The sequence below is a fragment of the Chinchilla lanigera genome, unplaced genomic scaffold (assembly GCF_000276665.1).
Source record: "Chinchilla lanigera isolate Chin_1 unplaced genomic scaffold, ChiLan1.0 scaffold00024, whole genome shotgun sequence".
Lineage (NCBI taxonomy): Eukaryota > Metazoa > Chordata > Mammalia > Rodentia > Chinchillidae > Chinchilla > Chinchilla lanigera.
Window position 1 is genome coordinate 2,150,052 of NW_004955425.1, and position 16,750 is coordinate 2,166,801.

The following is a 16,750-nucleotide window of genomic DNA, read 5'->3' on the forward strand; positions in this document are numbered from 1 at the left end:
GATATATTTTGGCATGGTTCCTTACATAGCAATAGCAACCTAAACAGATCTATAGATACAGGGTTTTTTCATCTTTTGGATAAGTTGAAAACAGTCTGGTTTAGAGATAAGAATTGAGTCAAGCCCATAGAATTTAAACTTTTGTCTTTAAAAGACAACTTCAGTTAAGCATGGCAATGTGAGACACTAAGTTGAAGGGTTTTTTTGCTCTGTTGTTTTATGTCATAAATTGCATGTCTTTTGAAGAGAATGTTAAAGACCTCATTAGGTATTGTGCATAGAAAGAAAAAGAGTAGACCAGAGTCTGGTAGGCCTCCTGAGAGAAGAGGAGGACCCTGCCCCACCCCTGCCAGCAACACCACAGCCTCATAGGACTCCTGGGAGAGGAGAGAGGCCCCCTCTCTGGCTCTGCTGTTGACATGGGCACTTGCATACCCCATGGCACAGGGCAGCAGAGGTGACAACCAAGACTGACCCGGCTGAGGATGAGACCAACACCCAGAAGGAGAGTTTCACTCCAGGACCGAAGTGTTACACACACAGACTGGGAGAGAGACAGCCTTGGGAGACAGGCTTGGAGAGAGGGTGAGAGGCACACAGAGGTCTCCCGAGGTCCCCCAAGAAGCTCAAGCTCAGGCCAGGAAGATCACAGTGGGAAGCCGCATGTGATGGGTACAACCTTTTGAGAGCCTCTTTAATAAGTGGGAACTTGGATAGCCACATGTAGAAGATTGAATCTAGACCCATACGTCTTACTATGTACTAAACTAAAATCAAATTGGATCAAAGATCTAAATGTTAAAACAAAAATAATCTGCTAGAAGAGAGAAGAAAATAGGTAAAGTGCTCAATGCATAGATGTAGGAAGGACTTTCTGAACAGAAACCCAGTAGCACAAGAAATAACATCTAGAATCAACAAATGGGATTACATCAAATTAAAGAGTTTCTGTACAACAAAGGAAACCAACACAGTGAAGAGACAACCTACGGAACAGGAAACACTTTTTGCCAGCTATTTCTTGAACAGAGGGCTAACATCTAGAATATACAATGAATTAAAAAGAAATTAGTCCCCCCATCAAAGCCTCCACAAAACTCAATCACAAAATGGGCAACTGAAATAACTGGACACTTCTCAGACTGGCCAATAAACACATGAAAAAATGTTCAACATTTCTGGTCATTAGACAAATGAAAATTAAAACTACATTGAGATACCATCTGTCTTAGTTAATTTTCTCAGTGCTGAGTCAAAATGCCTGACATCGAAAGTTCAAGGAGGAAAGTTTTATTTCAACTCACAGTTTGTAGAAGATTCAGTCCATAGTCAGTTGGCTCCATGGCAGGTCGGCATGGCAGAGGGGCATCACAGAGGAGAAACAGTTCAAAAAGGAAGAAGGCACCAAAGCAACAAAGTAGCAGCAGCAGCAGCAGGCCTATCTTCTTTCTGTCTTTTTATATCCATCCAGGCTACGTGTCTTTTATTTTTTTAATTTTTTTTTCAACTTGTCTTTTAGGTGGCACCACTCACACCCAGGGCGAGCCTTCCCATTATCTACATCCAGAACTATGATAAACCAATCAGTAGACTAATTTAGTAATCGTGCTCCCTTAATCCTAGCATCACACAATTTATCCCCATCACACACCCTAGATCCAGCCACTCATGACTGCATGGGGTTTTGGGGAAGCATATAAACACAAACTATATACTATCTTACTCCAAAAAGCATGGTTATAATCAAGAAATAAAATAATAACAAATGCTGGAAAGGATGTGGGGAAAAGAACTCTTCTACAATGTTGATGGGTATGTGAACTAGTACAACCACTGTGGAAGTCAGTGTGGAGATGCCTCAAAAAACTAAAAATAGATATTCCACTTTACCTGCTATCCCCCTTCTAGGTATCTTCCCAAAAGAGTTAAGGTCATCGTATTACAGGGATACATGCATAGCCATGTTTCAAGCAACACAATTTATAACAGCTAGATCTTGGAAACAGCACATATATCTATCAACAGGTGAACTGATAAAGAAAATGTGGTATTTACACAGAATGGAATAGTACTGTGCCCTAAAGGTAAACCTGAGGCATTCATAAGTGAATAGATACAACTGGGGAATATAATGTTAAGTGAAATAAGTCAGAGATACCAGCTTAAATATCACATGGTTTCTTTTATATGAAAAAAAATAGAGAGTCAGAGACAGAAACAGAGAGACAGAAACAGACAGGCAGACAGACAGCAAAATAAAAGATAGATTTTTAAAAAGGAAGCAGGGAGAAATTAGAATAATTCTCCAATTTATCTATTCCATTGTTTCAAAAAAAATGATAATTTGTTTCATTTATACTACTTTTTCTTTGTGTTCATTGAAAAGAAAATTTTGTCCTTTAAAAAAGAAATAAAAAGAGTAAGCACATATTACACCTTTGAGTTTTTCCTCCCACTTTGAAAAAAATACAATTTAAAAACTAGAGGAACACAGCACATAATGAGATATCTAAGTATTTGGTCCTACTACCAAAATTCAACCAAAGTTAGCAGTTTTGGACATTTTGGCCTCCAATTTTTTTTAGAATAAGCTATCAGGTACATTTAGAATTCTCTACTCCCACCCTGTTCCAGTTTAACCGATCCCTGGAGATAATCACTGTCCTGAAGTTAGTATTTCTCCCTTGCTTTTGTCTTTTCATTATTTTTAGAATACTAGCTCTGTAAGTTATCTTATAATATAATTGCATTTATTAAGAGCTAGTTTTAATAATATGGTCAGGAATAAATAAGTTGATTTGGTTAATGAAGAATAGATAAATATTTGCTCTCTCATTTCCTAATGAATGAAAGCTTCTGGGATACATGCTCTCCATCTAGTGGTAAAAACAGGATAACCATAGGTGCACTTATGCCTAATGTAGAAGAATGATCTAGTCTTGGTGAGAGATATGGATGACAAAGCACAGACTCTGACCCTCAGGATGCCACAGTCAATAGGGTGTTTAACATGTGTTCAGCAATCATATGTGGTGTACATGGGGGATCAGACAGGACTAATTATACAGCGGTAGTTGGCAGAACAGCTGGCCAAACTTACCTTTCTGACTTAAAATCCATTCTGTAAGTTGAAGTATTTTCATATTAAAACAAATACAGATTTCTGCTACTTATTTCATTCTTCTTATGAAACAGAAGGTTAATTTTGAGGGATTATAAGGATTAATGAACAGAGTGTTTAAATAAATTTAGGTGGTTTCTTGGGTTGTCTCACAACTTTAAATCCAGAGATTTCTGCCTTGAGGGGACCTTGGAAACTGTAAAGAACCCAAAGAAGCTCTGCTTAGGGTTGGTATCCTGGCACAGAGCAAGGGGAGATTCAGAGAGGAAGCATGGCACTTAAAAAGCCACTAGCCGCTGTGATATTAAAAATGTTAACATCCAAATCAGCGAGACATCCACTGATCAGACTAGACACCGAGTATAGCAACAAGCTTAGATGTAACTATGTTTACCCTCTTCTTTATGACAAAAGAGGTCTCTGTGTGCTAGAAAAAGGAAAGGTACTTAAGGAAGGTCAAGAATTAATAAACTATCTACCAAATATTACTTTAACATGACTCAGATCTGCTCTTTATCTTTCATGCTCTTGCCTTCATTATTTAATTACTTGATGGGACTAGAATTTAATCTTGATTTCTGCTACTTATTTTATTGCTCCCCTGGTTCTACTTTGAAGATAGAGAGAGAAGAGGGGTACCTGGAGCAAATATCCCAGAAGAGATAAGCCTATTGGGAAGAAAATTCTTTAGATGGAAGAGTGGGCAGAACTAGCTAGGGCAGGATTTTGGTGGTAAATGCACAAGGGGTGGAGTGGAGAACACAGGAAGTCAAGGTTGGGGAGGTAATCAGGGAAGTCCAGTTAGAGGGGCATAGGAGGCCTGCTATGTAGCTTGTGTTTTGTTCTAAAGGCAGTGGGTGGATTTTAGGAAGTAGAGGAGGGGCGTGTGACAAGAGATGATTTGTGTTTCAAAAAATAACGCTGATTGTAATAATGTATTGTAGGACATTAAGACCAGAACCAGGGAAGCCAGGAAAGAGAATGAAATGGTAGTAGATTGGGTGGGAGAAGTGATGAAGATGGAGAAAATTTATTTTGAATAGAATGGAGAGTCCTCTGATATTATCTAGTCCAACTTCCTGACATTACATATGAGGAAATTGTAGTTCAGAAGAGTGATATCAAGTCCACGTCTGTGGCTGGCAGACCCCCATCTGGTATGGGCTCTTTATTTCCAGCCTAAAAGATTTCTCATTGGACCAAACTGCTTTCTATGTTTTGTCATGTTATGGCTCTATCAATAGATGACAAATTTCCTGAAAGGACAGAAGGAGCCTTATAGTTGAATGATTGATGGACTTTTTTGGGGGGAGCCATTTTATCTAGAGGAATAGGCAGGACCAGTTCATAATCTCATACTGTGTTCTGTTCTAGGCTTCAGGTTAAGATGAAGGAAAATGAAGAAGAGACTGGATTTATGTGTTGTTTGATCTAATTCACTGAGGTAAGGGAGCATAAAGGGATTAAGTGTATAACCAGATGTAAATATAAATTATAGTCAGATATAATGTCATAACCAGGAATAAAGAATGTTCATTTAACTCAGCCAGTCCTTGTGTTATCTCATTCAGGAGCTCGGACTGGCAGAGAACAGCTGGAGGAATGTGCAGATTCAGTTCAGGTAGAGGAACCCTTCCCATCTGGTGTAGCTGGCAGAATCCAACACCGCCATCTGGAAAACCTCTAATAAAACAAAGATGCCATTTTGGTTTCAGGAAGAGTGCCAAACACCTGTGTCTGTTATTAGTCATGAAGTTATTGAAAATTAGCTTAGAATAGCTTGAGTATTAATGACAAATGAATTTAAGATCACTGCCAGTATCCTGCAGCCATCCTTTCTCTAGGTGTGTGCCATGTGTGGTAAGGCTCTCTTCAGAACAGTTGTTTCCTGTGCTCTCAGCCCCTCAGTCTGTGTCCTTCTTATTCCCTCTGTGGAACGTGGTACTTTCCTACTGCAAATACGGTTTCTGGAGCTATCTGACCAGTTTGCTCATCAGTGTTCACTGTTCCTAAATTATTTCTTTACTCACCATTTATTCCCTGAAACTTTTTCAGAATACAGATTCCATGCCTGTTTGGAGGAAAACCATCTAATCTAACTTACTCAGTTTATAGATTGGATGATTTATGTGTTGACTTGTTCATTCTTCAGACAGATAGATCTTCATGATGGAATGCCATGGAAGGCAGAGCCACTTCCTAATCCTTCAAACATTACCATGTACTTTCCCTCCAAAACCCTTATCACAGTTTGCAATTATGATAAACAGATGTGTTTTCTATTAATGGCAAGATCTAAGCGAATAAGGCCCATGCCCATGCCCATTTCTCAGCCTACCTCACCGTGACTGGCTCAGAGGAGGAGACCAGTGAATGCTTCTAGTGTGAGTGAGTAAACAAATGAGTGATGAATGAATTGAATTTCCAAATACAAGATGGCCAAGGCTTTTCTATATTGTCTCTAAAGTGTAGAAGTAGAGGGAGTGGTGAAACAGCCTCAGGAAAATTGAAAGATTCTTGTAGGGAGTTAAAACATGACTAATATTTTGTTTAAAAGTATACCATTGCATACAAATGTCTTCAAATTAAAAACGAGAGACTTCATTGGGGCTGACAAGCAGGATTCAAGGAAGCAAACACCAACTATTTTGTATCTTGCTTACAGAACATCATTCTCCTCAGATAAGAAAATGAATCAATAACAGTCTTTGCTACTTTTTTCCCTCTACTCTAATGGGATGAATAATTTAGAAATAGATGCCCTAGTGCCTGAACCCTGGGTTTCCTGCTCTCCCACTGTCCTTCTCAGTCTCCCCTGTGCAGACCCTCTGTGTAATCCCTTCCTTTTCTTTGGCTCCGTTGGTGAAGAAACACAGGATTAGGATGCTGCGCATAAAATTTGCCAATTTTGTGCAAGGCTCAGCCTGAGCTGCAGAGGTGGCCTTGTTCTGTCTGGGTATCTGAAAATGAACTATAATAGGTAAATAGCTGTGTGCATGGAAGGCACTAAAATGTGTAATGATTCTTTCTTCCTCCCTTTTTGGTTGATTAAAATACTTTTTTTTTGTTGCTGTTTTTTTGTTTTTTTTTTCCGGTACCAGAGATTGAACTCATGACCTTGTGCTTGCCGGGCAGGCGCTGTGCCGCTGAGCTAAATCCCCAGCCCCCAATTAAAATGCTTCTGAACCATGGCTCTCCATCAAGGAGAACTAAAAAGGGAAGTTTAAAATGTTTGCAATTAATTAAACTGAAAAAGAAATCAGTGAATTAGGATTAGAAATGTACATATGGAAATATGTGACAAAGAGCTAAGAAATTCTAAATGGCAATAGCCTGTGATTCCTTTGAGTGGAAGACTCCTTAAAGAGGATGATTTATCTTTAAAGCATAGTTCAGGTGCCTTTTTTTATATAGTTCTACTGTTGCTATGGAAATTGCCTCTGTAGGAATGTGTGCAAATGTAGAATGGATTGCCAGTTGCATGAATCGGGAGGGGTGGGCAAAGGCCAGGCATGTTGATACTTGTCAGTCTCCAGCTTTGGTCCTGAAGGGGAAAAGATAGAATGTAGCTGAGCGACATGATTGCAGTGCTGGAGAGACCCCAAGGCCCAGAATCCCCAAATCTCTACTGTAATACTTAGGGTAATCGTCCTGTCCGTTACCTCAGCATTCCAAATAACAGCATATCCTTTCACCTTCATTCTGGTTTAGTTGGTAAACCAGATAGCCACACAATCCTACCGAATATCATTGTTCTGATAAGATGTGAGAAGTACACTGAAGTGATTCTATCTTTGGCGATTTTTTTATGCATAGAACTTGCATATTTATAAAACATATTTTTCTGGGTAAGAACCATCTCTTTTTTTCTCTGTACTTTTCTTACTTCTGTCACAGCTTCAGTTTTCCTACACATTCAGGAGAAAGAAAAAAACTGTCTTTTATCAAGGAGAAACTAACGTTGTGTTGAGTTGTGAGACTGGACATATGCCCTACTCACTCTGTAGTGAAGCCACAAGCTCTTACATGTCAGCCTTTCAATTATATATCCCTAGTTTGTGCTGCAAGAAAAAAAATGACTGCACATCATGAACTCTAGCAATGAGCATCATTCATGCTTTCTGGCTGGAAGTGGTCGAGGTATGAAGAAAGGAAGCATTGAAAGGACACTGGGCCATTACAGAATTTGGAGGAGAGGAGAGAACCAGGCATAGAAAATGAGTTGGCACAAAGTGAGGCTGAGCAGCCAGATCATGGTCAAGGTCAGTGCCACAAGTAGTCTCTGATTTGGACACTGCTCTCCTGGCACAGGAGTGGATCTCATAGTGGTACCACGGCTGTGACTTCCCCATGCACTGGTTGTTGCTGCTGCCATTCTGCTGCCTTTGCTGCCACTGACTGACGGACAACCCATGCCTGATTAGCCTCTGTGTACATCTGTTGGCCAAGCCTATTCTTGATGCCTCATCCTTAGCAGCAAACAAGACCGGAAGAGTGAGTATTAGCTCTTTTCAGCTTCTATGGAAAATGAGTTCTGTCTCGCCTGCCTGGCAAGCGCAAGGTCTTGAGTTCGGTTCCCCTACCGGAGAAAAAAAAAAAAAAAAAAAAAAAAAAAAAAAAAAAAAAAAATGAGTTCTGTCTCATACTAATTTCACAAACAGGAGAGAATTCAGATATCTGCTGTATGGAAAGTATTTAATCTGAGAATGTCAAGGGACTCTATACATAGTCTTTAGAAGTAATATCTCTAAAAGTCTATTGAAATTAAAGTTAACTATTTTAAAATAAAGCTTTACAGCATGGCTCTCTCAGACTCACAAAAGGAGAACATCATTTTTAATTGGCTATGGGTTTGTTTCTAATGCCAAAAGAGGAAAAGGCAAGTCAGAAGAAAAGATACTGAGTGAAGTTCTTGGGCGCAGGGAAGTTCAGTCTCAGAGGGAGGACAGGGCAGATTTACCAATTTCGCACCATCATCTGCTAGAAATCCAATGGAACCACAGAAAAGGGTGTAATAAAAGGATGTGATAAAAGGATGGGATGGCCCTGAGCCAAGAAACTTGGAATCCACTCACAGACAAAAGTAAACCTGTGGCCTTGGGTGTAGGAGAAGAAAGTCACAATGAATCTAGGGACACAAAGGAGTGGTGTCCTCAAGAAATCTGGAACCCTGAGTGGCCCACGCAGCAGGCTTGACTCAGCAGCATCCTTGAAGAAAGAGAAGACAAATGGATGATTTGAGGCCAAAAACACAAGACAGTGTATCTAATTATGGGACAGTCCAGCTGTCAGGATGAGAAAATTTACCAGTGTGCAATTGCAAGTGATAAAAACTCACCGCTAAGTAGCTAAGACAAGAAAGAAAAATTCCTGGAGGAATAAGGGCCACCTCATGTAATTACCAACAAAGGGGAGGAGGCACAGCTGTGCCTGATGTTCGAATGTCCCCAAGACTCCCTATTTGTGCTTCTCATTTCTGAAGATAAGAAGCATTACTGCTTTGATGTATGGGCCAACGTTTTCAACTTAGTGAAAAACAAATGCTCACAAGATCAAGGTCTTATGTCCTGAGAATTCTTCCTCCAGAGGGAAGATGGTCCTCTTCTTGCAGTCCTAGTTGTGTAGAAATAATCTGGTTAGCCTGACCCTCTAGGTTGGTGTTCAGTTTAAATTTCTAACCATTTTTAAATGACAACAGCTGGCTGTGGGGAAGCAGTAACACTTTTATCTACCCAAGAGGTAATTGGTGGGTAATCTCCCCACATAGGAAAGTGGGGTTCTGATTGATCCATTTGTCTTGGATTCCTTCTCCCCCAGAATTGTCAGGTATGAAAAGAACAGGGCCACTTAGCAAAGAGGGGACCACTGGGATTACATCCTTGGGAGTCAGTGCTATTCTCCAAGAAGGGGAAATTGCTGTGTGCTCCAGTTGGTGTCTGTTATCTCTGATAATCTGCACGAGAAGTAGAGCAAAGTCTTTCCTTGGAGGAGACCAACATCTTCAATATCCTCTTTGTTGTTCTCAGCAATGAGGCAGCTGCCTTGAGAGAAAGCCTTGTTGTAAGGCTGGACAGGGGTGTGCAGCACTTCCTCACTTCTGGGTGCATCAGGACCCTTGTGGGTGCTCCAGATGGTGAGGTTAAAGGAAGCTCTTCATAAAAGTAGTCTAAGAGAGTTTTAGCATGCAGCACACCTGCAGACTGAGCAGAAGCAAGTGTCCCTTGCTTACCTTATGGAGGAGGCTGAGTTGAGCCTCGGCAGGACCTGTGACAGGAATGCCAGGTACTTCAGCCCCCTAAGAGCAAAGGGTCATGAGAGTGGTTCTCATGGTTGCTTAGTTCTTCCTTCCATGCACAACATGTTATTCCTAGTTTCCACACCTGCCCTGAAGCTGTCGGGATTGGTTTTACAAGAGGCTGGCTTGAGAAAGGCCCAACATAAAGCAAGTTTCCCTTTCCTGCCCGTTGCTTACTCCTAGATAAGGCTACATTTAAATTCACATTTGAAAAGTAAAAAAAGCAGTCAGTCAGTATTTACATTCCAAGCAACTGCTATGAGGGATTCTTGGTGGAAGTGACTGAGTCACACAGCTGTTCTGATCTCACATACCCAGGGCTGTAACTTGTACTCTGGGAACAAGCCAGTGTGCACGTACCTGCGCTGATGACTTCTGATGTCAGCTACATCTCCCAGTTGATTCTGACTTTGCTGAAATCAAAGCCAAAAAGGGAACACTTACACAACTGAATGTGAAGTTCTTGGTGCTAGTGGGGTTTTCACATCCTAACCTAAACTGGATAATTAAAAATGACAGGTTGAGACTCCAGACAACTTATAGTCAAGTAATCCTTCACTGTGCATAGAAGTTGAGACTGGGGTTGGCCTTCTAAATTACAGGTGCTATGGAATATTTTATATGGAATTATGTAGCAGGGAACCAATTAAATCCATGCTCCATCCAACTCTCTCTCTATAAGTCATGGTCTAACAGTCTTCTTCTATGGGAAAATAGAGTTACACGAGTGGATTCAGCTGTCATTTGCTACTTGAAAATGTCTCTGGTTCATTTTTCCTATTTTTATTTTTCCTCAGGTTTCCTACTTTTGGACACATTCTTTTTTATTTTTAAATTAAAGTTCTATCCTTTTAGAGATATATGTCAACATGTCAACTGCTTTGTCACATTCTTTGCTAATGCCAATGTCATCGGAATTTAAAAAGCTGAAGCAAGGAATTGCATTTTGGAATGAATGCCACGTGAGTAGTCAGGGCAGACAGCCAGAACCTTCTGGTGAAGAGAATGAAAGCAGAACAGTGGTGGAGAGCATTTAAATCCCCTTTGCAGTTCTCTTCTCCTCCCCGCTTTCCCAGCCTCTGTGGCCCACTGGAACAAAGGTGGTGTCATATTTCCTGGGCACACTGCCTGCCACCACTCTTTTTTTCTCCCCAGTCTTTCAAGGCTTTATTTTTTTAGAGCAGTTTTATGTTCACAGCAAACTTGTGGGGAAGGTGCAGAGATTCCTTTCCCATATACCCCTTGGTCTCACACATCCATCGCCTCCCCCATTATCAACATCCCAGAACACCAGAGTCACAACTGATCAACCTATATTGACACATCTTTATCATCCAGTGTTCACAGTTTACATTAGGGTTCATTATTACTATTGCACATTCTATGGATTTAGACCAGTATATCATAGCAGGCATCTATCATAATAATATCATATGGAGTAGTTTCACTTCCTTAAAAGTCCCCAGTGCCCCATGTGGTCATCCCTTCTTCTCACTTAAACCCTGGCAACCACGTATCTCCTGGCGCCATAGCTTTGCCTTTTGCAGACGTCATACGGTTGGAATCTATGGCCTTTTCAGATTGGCTTACTAATATGCACTCACTTAATAATCGGCCTTTGTTTCCCCCGTGTCTTTTCATGGCTTGATGGCTCATTTCTTGATACCATACTTTTAGTGGAAGCACCAAGCTTTCAGAGTTCCTATCCACTCCCAACCCCACCACCCCTCCTCAACAATGCGTACAGTTTAGGATCATTTTTCTGCCACAGACTTCTCATGTGTGTGAGAGGAAAATCAGATTACACACGAAAGGGTAAACATTGCGCTTTTCCCCCTTGGCTTCCTGGCATCTAGGGTCCTGCTTGGACTTAGGGATTTCCTGTTTTAAAACTAACTGAACTAACTACATAGTGGTCTGCATTTTTAAACTTCTTTTTGAGCAGATATTATCAATAAATTCATTGAAGAGCGCCATGAATATGAGCATATTCTGTGTATTTGTCTTTGGCTGTGATTTTTTTTCTGCATTGACAGTGATCATTAACGTTAAGAATCTATGTTTTTTGGACATTCTTACATCAGAACAAGTACAGAAACATCTCTCGAGGAACCCACATTTCGGAACAGTTAGCAGCATGTGAAAAAGTATCCAAGAAGCTATTTCATTTCCATGGCAGCCAAAGCCCAGACGCTAAAGCTTTATAGATTAAAATCAATGCCTGAATTGCATTCAGAAAGCCTGAATTGCCTGTCAGCCTTCAGGACCAGCAGCCGATGTGATAAATGAGGTGAAGAGCCCCGTCCAGGCCAGTGAGTGCATGCAGCATTAGTGAGTGCTTGGGTTTCCTTTTCAAAGCAAATACCAAATGGAATGAATTACTGGGAAACAGCAAATGAATGTCAAGAATTTGAGATGCAGAGGTTATAATTTACTAATTACTGGGAAACAATGAACACAAAGTCAGTGTGTGAAAGAATGTGGTAGGGGAAATGGTAGATCAGGAGACAAAGAAAGTAAGCTATGCAGAAGGCTCCTGATTTCCATCCAGATCAAAGGAGATGGATTTTAGAGACATAGATACCTGGCGAAACTCCTGGCTTATTCATTATTAGATTATGTTATCGAGTCTAATGAGAATCAAATATATAAATATAAATATATATGCTAGTATACAAGCACACAGGAGATGGTCCATACATGTTTCATTTGCCTCTTTTTAGCTCCTATTCAATTTCTTTCGTATTTAGCGTGAACTAAATGACTTTGCTCGGTGGTTCAGTGTGGGAAAAGGAGGTTCACTGCCTCCCACAGCAGGCTGTCAAAATCTAAAGACAGAGAAGTAGGGATGGAGCAGTGAGACATTTACAGACTCTTTCATAAAAACAGGGCTCACTATAAAATAACTCGACTAATATAACTTCAGATGCTCTCCTCTGCCTACTGGTATAGATGTGTTCAAGGGCAAAACAATGGACCCATAGTTTCATTTTCTAGTGGTTTTGCCCCTTTTTTGTCACACTACTTGTCCAAGTCCAGTGAGAGCTGGTCTGGGCAACCCACCAACCGCATGCTCCCAAGAGGGCTGCAACTTTCTGCAGCCAAGACAAGGGCTCCCTGGGGCCTCCTTTCTTTCACCAGAGATAGGAAGAATTTCATCTGAAGAACCATCAATGAATTGAGCAATATCTGGAGTGAAAACAAGAGACTCAGATGTTTGTCCTGGCTTATCTAACAAGTTGTGCAAAAGTAAAGGATCAGATCAGATCATCATTCCCAAACTATTTTTACCAGTTCTTTAAGAGGCCATGTTGGAGAGAGTTCATTGTTCCCTATTATCCACTTTCTCTTTCTTGGAACCAGTACCCTTAATTTTCAGTTGTAACTATGAATGCTTAGAATGAGAAGCACATTGTCCAGTCTTTCCTGCACTTTGCAAATGTGGTGAACTTCTCACAATGATGTGAAGGAATGGGGTGTGCACCTCCTTGGTACTGTGATTAAAAAGGAAAATGTGTATGACCTTCTCCTGCTTGTCCCTCTTCCTGTTGGCATTATGGGTTTGTAATGACCAAAGGTGGAGCTGCCACACAGACATTGATATGGATGCCAAACACTGAGGAAGATAGAATGACACCATGGAAAGAACCTGGGCCTCTGAGGCTGTTAGGAACCATGGCAAACCTAGACTATCTAGATGTCTTTTACAGGAAAAGGAAAAAATCTCACTGTTATTTGATATTTTTAGTTACTAAAAATTGAACCTGAATCTTAACTAATATATATGCTAATAGATAACCTGCTCAAAAGTGTTCCTTGCACAAATTTTGGAAATTCTGCATATTACAGACCCTTTTTTTTTAAAAATTTTTTTTTTATTTTAAAGATAAAAGGAGGGAAACATTAACAGACATACAACATTTTACAACATATCACAAGCACAATACAGACAATAGAGAGTTACAAACAAAGTGGTAGGGAATTAACAATGGTGGTTGTATTACCTATTGATATCTACAGACCCTTCTTAAAAACTGCAGCATACCCTGACACATTATAGACTTTAACAGATCCTTTTAAAAATTTTTACTAGCTATGCCTCAGACAGAGGACTAATATTTAGAATATATAAAGAACTGAAAAATTAGACCCTCCTAGAGTAAAATATCTAATCAAAAAATAGGCAAGCGGGGCTGGGGATTTAGCTCAGTGGCAAAGCGCCTGCCTGGCAAGCGCAAGGTCATGAGTTCGGTTCCCGGTACCGGAGAAAAACCAAAAAAAAATAAAAAAATAAAAAAAAAAATAGGCAAGCAAAATGAATAGACACTTCGCAGAAGAAATATAAATGGCCAATAAATACATGAAAAATATTCAGAATCTTTAACCATTAGAAAAATACAAATCAAAAGATACTGAGATTCCATCTTATTCCATCTTATTGGAGATTCCATCTTCTTGCAGTAAGAATGGCTATTTTACCATTGTCATATAAACTTTCAAAAAATAAAAGATGTTCTTGGTAGTGAAACATCTTACATAAATCTCTGTCCTGAGGCTAGTATCCCACACACTCTCTCAGCTTGAAGTGTGATCCGTGGACCAGCAGCATCAGCACCACCCAGAAACTTGTTAGAAATGCAGAATTTCAGACAATTCTGAACTTGCTGAGTTAGATGTTGTATTTTTAAAAAGATTCTTAGGTGATTTTCCTGCACTTCAGTTTGGGAAGCACTGCAGTAGACTCTTCTGGTGTCCTGTAGACCAAGAGTATGGAACACAGACAGCAACATCCTAGCAGTGGGTCTGCCTGGATTCTCCAAACACAGGAGCCACATGGGGCATCCCTACAGCCACAAGAAGGCCATGAGCTCTTCAGATGGGAGGCTGCTGCTATTAACTACGTGAGTCTTCTCACAGTTTCAGCTCTAAGCTTCAGGTCGTTTTCAGGGCCACTCCTTCCTGCCTGTCACTGACTGTGGCAAGCTTCCCCTTCCTTTACTTCTTTGGAGACCTGGCTCTCCAATACAGAGTGACAGCCCCACTGCTGTACACCTGTCTCATCATTGCTTTCCTTGGCAAGTTACACCTGTGTCTACAGGGGAGCGGACAAGGGGCTTTCAGAAGACTCGGAGCTACCTGCCAGGGTCTGCAGGTCAGTTGCGTGAGTAAAACATCTGTCAGTCATCTTCAATCACACACAAACTCACACATGGGCTCCTCATCTGGTCAATCAAAATACTACTTGAAGTAGGTCAAACTGATTGAGAAACAACAAAAGATTGGGTTGATTCTATTTACTTTTCACTTTATGATTTATTTGGTGATAGTAAATTAAAGGCTGTACTAGGTAGTGGTAAAGATCTTATTCTTCAGAGATAGATCTACTGGGTTTGAAATCAGGCTCACCATATGCTTGCTGCAAGACCCCAGTCATGTTTCTTAACCTCTCTAAGCCTCAGTATCCTCATCTGTAAAAAGGAAAATTATTATAGTATCTACTTCCTGGGTTTGTTGTGAGGATTATATACAGAATGCATGTGAGTACTTAAAAACTCCTTCTGGACTGTAGGAAGCACTATAGAACTATAATGAAACATTAAAAATATATTTATGCATACACACTGCCACAAGTAATAAATTATTACTGCTATATAATAATTTGGAGAATTAAAATCTAAGTCATGTGGACAACAACCTAAAAATGAGGAAATAAATATAAATATTATTTCAGTTGGCAAGGTTTTTTAGCCTTGTTTTTTCCAATGGTATATTAACTAAACAAATGATAGCTCCATTAAAGCAAAGTAGACAATTTAAGCAAGCACATATTTAATATGCATGTACTGAGTGTCAGGATAGGGAACCTGGGAATGTAATGATATAGCAGATGAGAGTCCTGTTCTGTGATTCCGCAGAGGAGACAGACACAGGTACACGTCTTTATTGAAAGACAAGTGTAGAGAATGCTGCATGTTCTATGAAAGCACAAGGACATACCATAATAATAATTGGTAACTGCGCCAGGAGTTACACATGTATTCTTTTTTTTATTTTAAAGAAAATAGTACAAAAAAAGAACAATAGTAAAATACAAACAACACAAAGCAAGGACATTAAAAATGATACAGAGTTTCAAGCTAAATGATAGAGATTAACAGTGGTTGTTATATTATATATTGTTATCTTTAATGAAGTTGCTCAGATTACCAGATGTAAGAATAGAAGACTGAGCAGTTTTATATTCAAAACAGGTCTTTAATGGCAGTATAATCATTCTCATGCTACAAATCACTAGTGGGAGCTTCCAGAACATTAAGGAAATTGTGAGCTCTTGTACCTGATATGCAAAAGAGCTAGGATTTGAACCAGGTCTAGCTGATATCAGAGCTTTGTTTTTTCTGCCACACTGAATTGATTGCACAGAATAACAAACACTTCCTGGAAAACTTGACATTTCAAATTGGCCTGGAACAATGCATCAAATTTTCAAACAGAGCTGAGAATCAGAGAGTGGGGTAATGAGCTCAAAAGCAGTGAGACACAATAGAGGGTGATGAGACAGGCAGAAGAGACAAGGATGGTAGAGGTGAAACAACTGTGAGACAGGCAAGCAGGAAAGTGGCCTGGGTCACAGGGTGGCAGATCTTGAGTAAGAAAAGGAGGAGGGAATACTGAGGACACAGAGGAGCAGGCGCACAGACCCCTGGGAAGGCATTCACAATGTACCAAACCAAACCAAACCAAACCAAACCAAGCCAAACCAAACCAAACCAAACCAAACCAAACCAAACCAAGCCAAACCAAGTGACTTGCTATATTTGCAAAGCCAAACAAGTCTGCATGAGTCTGGTCCTTCCAATCTGAAGATGCAGTGGTGTCCCCCATGAAATATGGGCCTAAAGCTGGAGACAGGGGGACTGACTGAGAATCTGTGTGGGGGGAGGGGAGATGAGGGACAGAACTAAGACAATGGCAGCGGGGCAGAATCTGATGTATAGTTAAGACACTGAAAATTTCTCTTATAAAGTACTAAACAGCTAGATTTTAGATCTGGCCACATCACTGCCTTAATTACACTTGCAACAGGAGAGGCACATTAACGAGGTATTATCCAAAGGTCTGCTTTTGAAGCTTCTAAAATTCAAATGGATGGAGTTACTTTCTGTGTTTCTTTTGATTTAACTGAGTAAAGCCTCCTGTCTGCCAGGGCTGCTGGAGGGGGAAGGGCCACGAGAAGTGAGGATGGTTAAATAAAAACAGTTCTATTTTTGGCATGCTTTAATGACAACCCTGTCTTAAGAGATATTTTTCCTGCAATGCCTTTTCTATTTGGT

The 16,750-nt window shown here is 40.2% G+C and overlaps 1 long non-coding RNA gene across 5 annotated transcripts in view; it reads right to left on the reverse strand.

Annotated features, from left to right (window-relative positions):
- The window catches only part of LOC102010922, a 94,385-nt gene that overhangs the window by 35,946 nt on the left and 41,689 nt on the right, over positions 1–16,750 (reverse strand). For all 5 annotated transcript variants that reach the window (XR_001234282.1, XR_001234280.1, XR_001234279.1 and 2 more), the window contains 2 exons: positions 9,777–9,829; positions 9,351–9,416 (listed from right to left, as the gene is read on the reverse strand). This is a non-coding gene — a long non-coding RNA (uncharacterized LOC102010922). The remainder of the gene's footprint in view (positions 1–9,350; positions 9,417–9,776; positions 9,830–16,750) is intronic.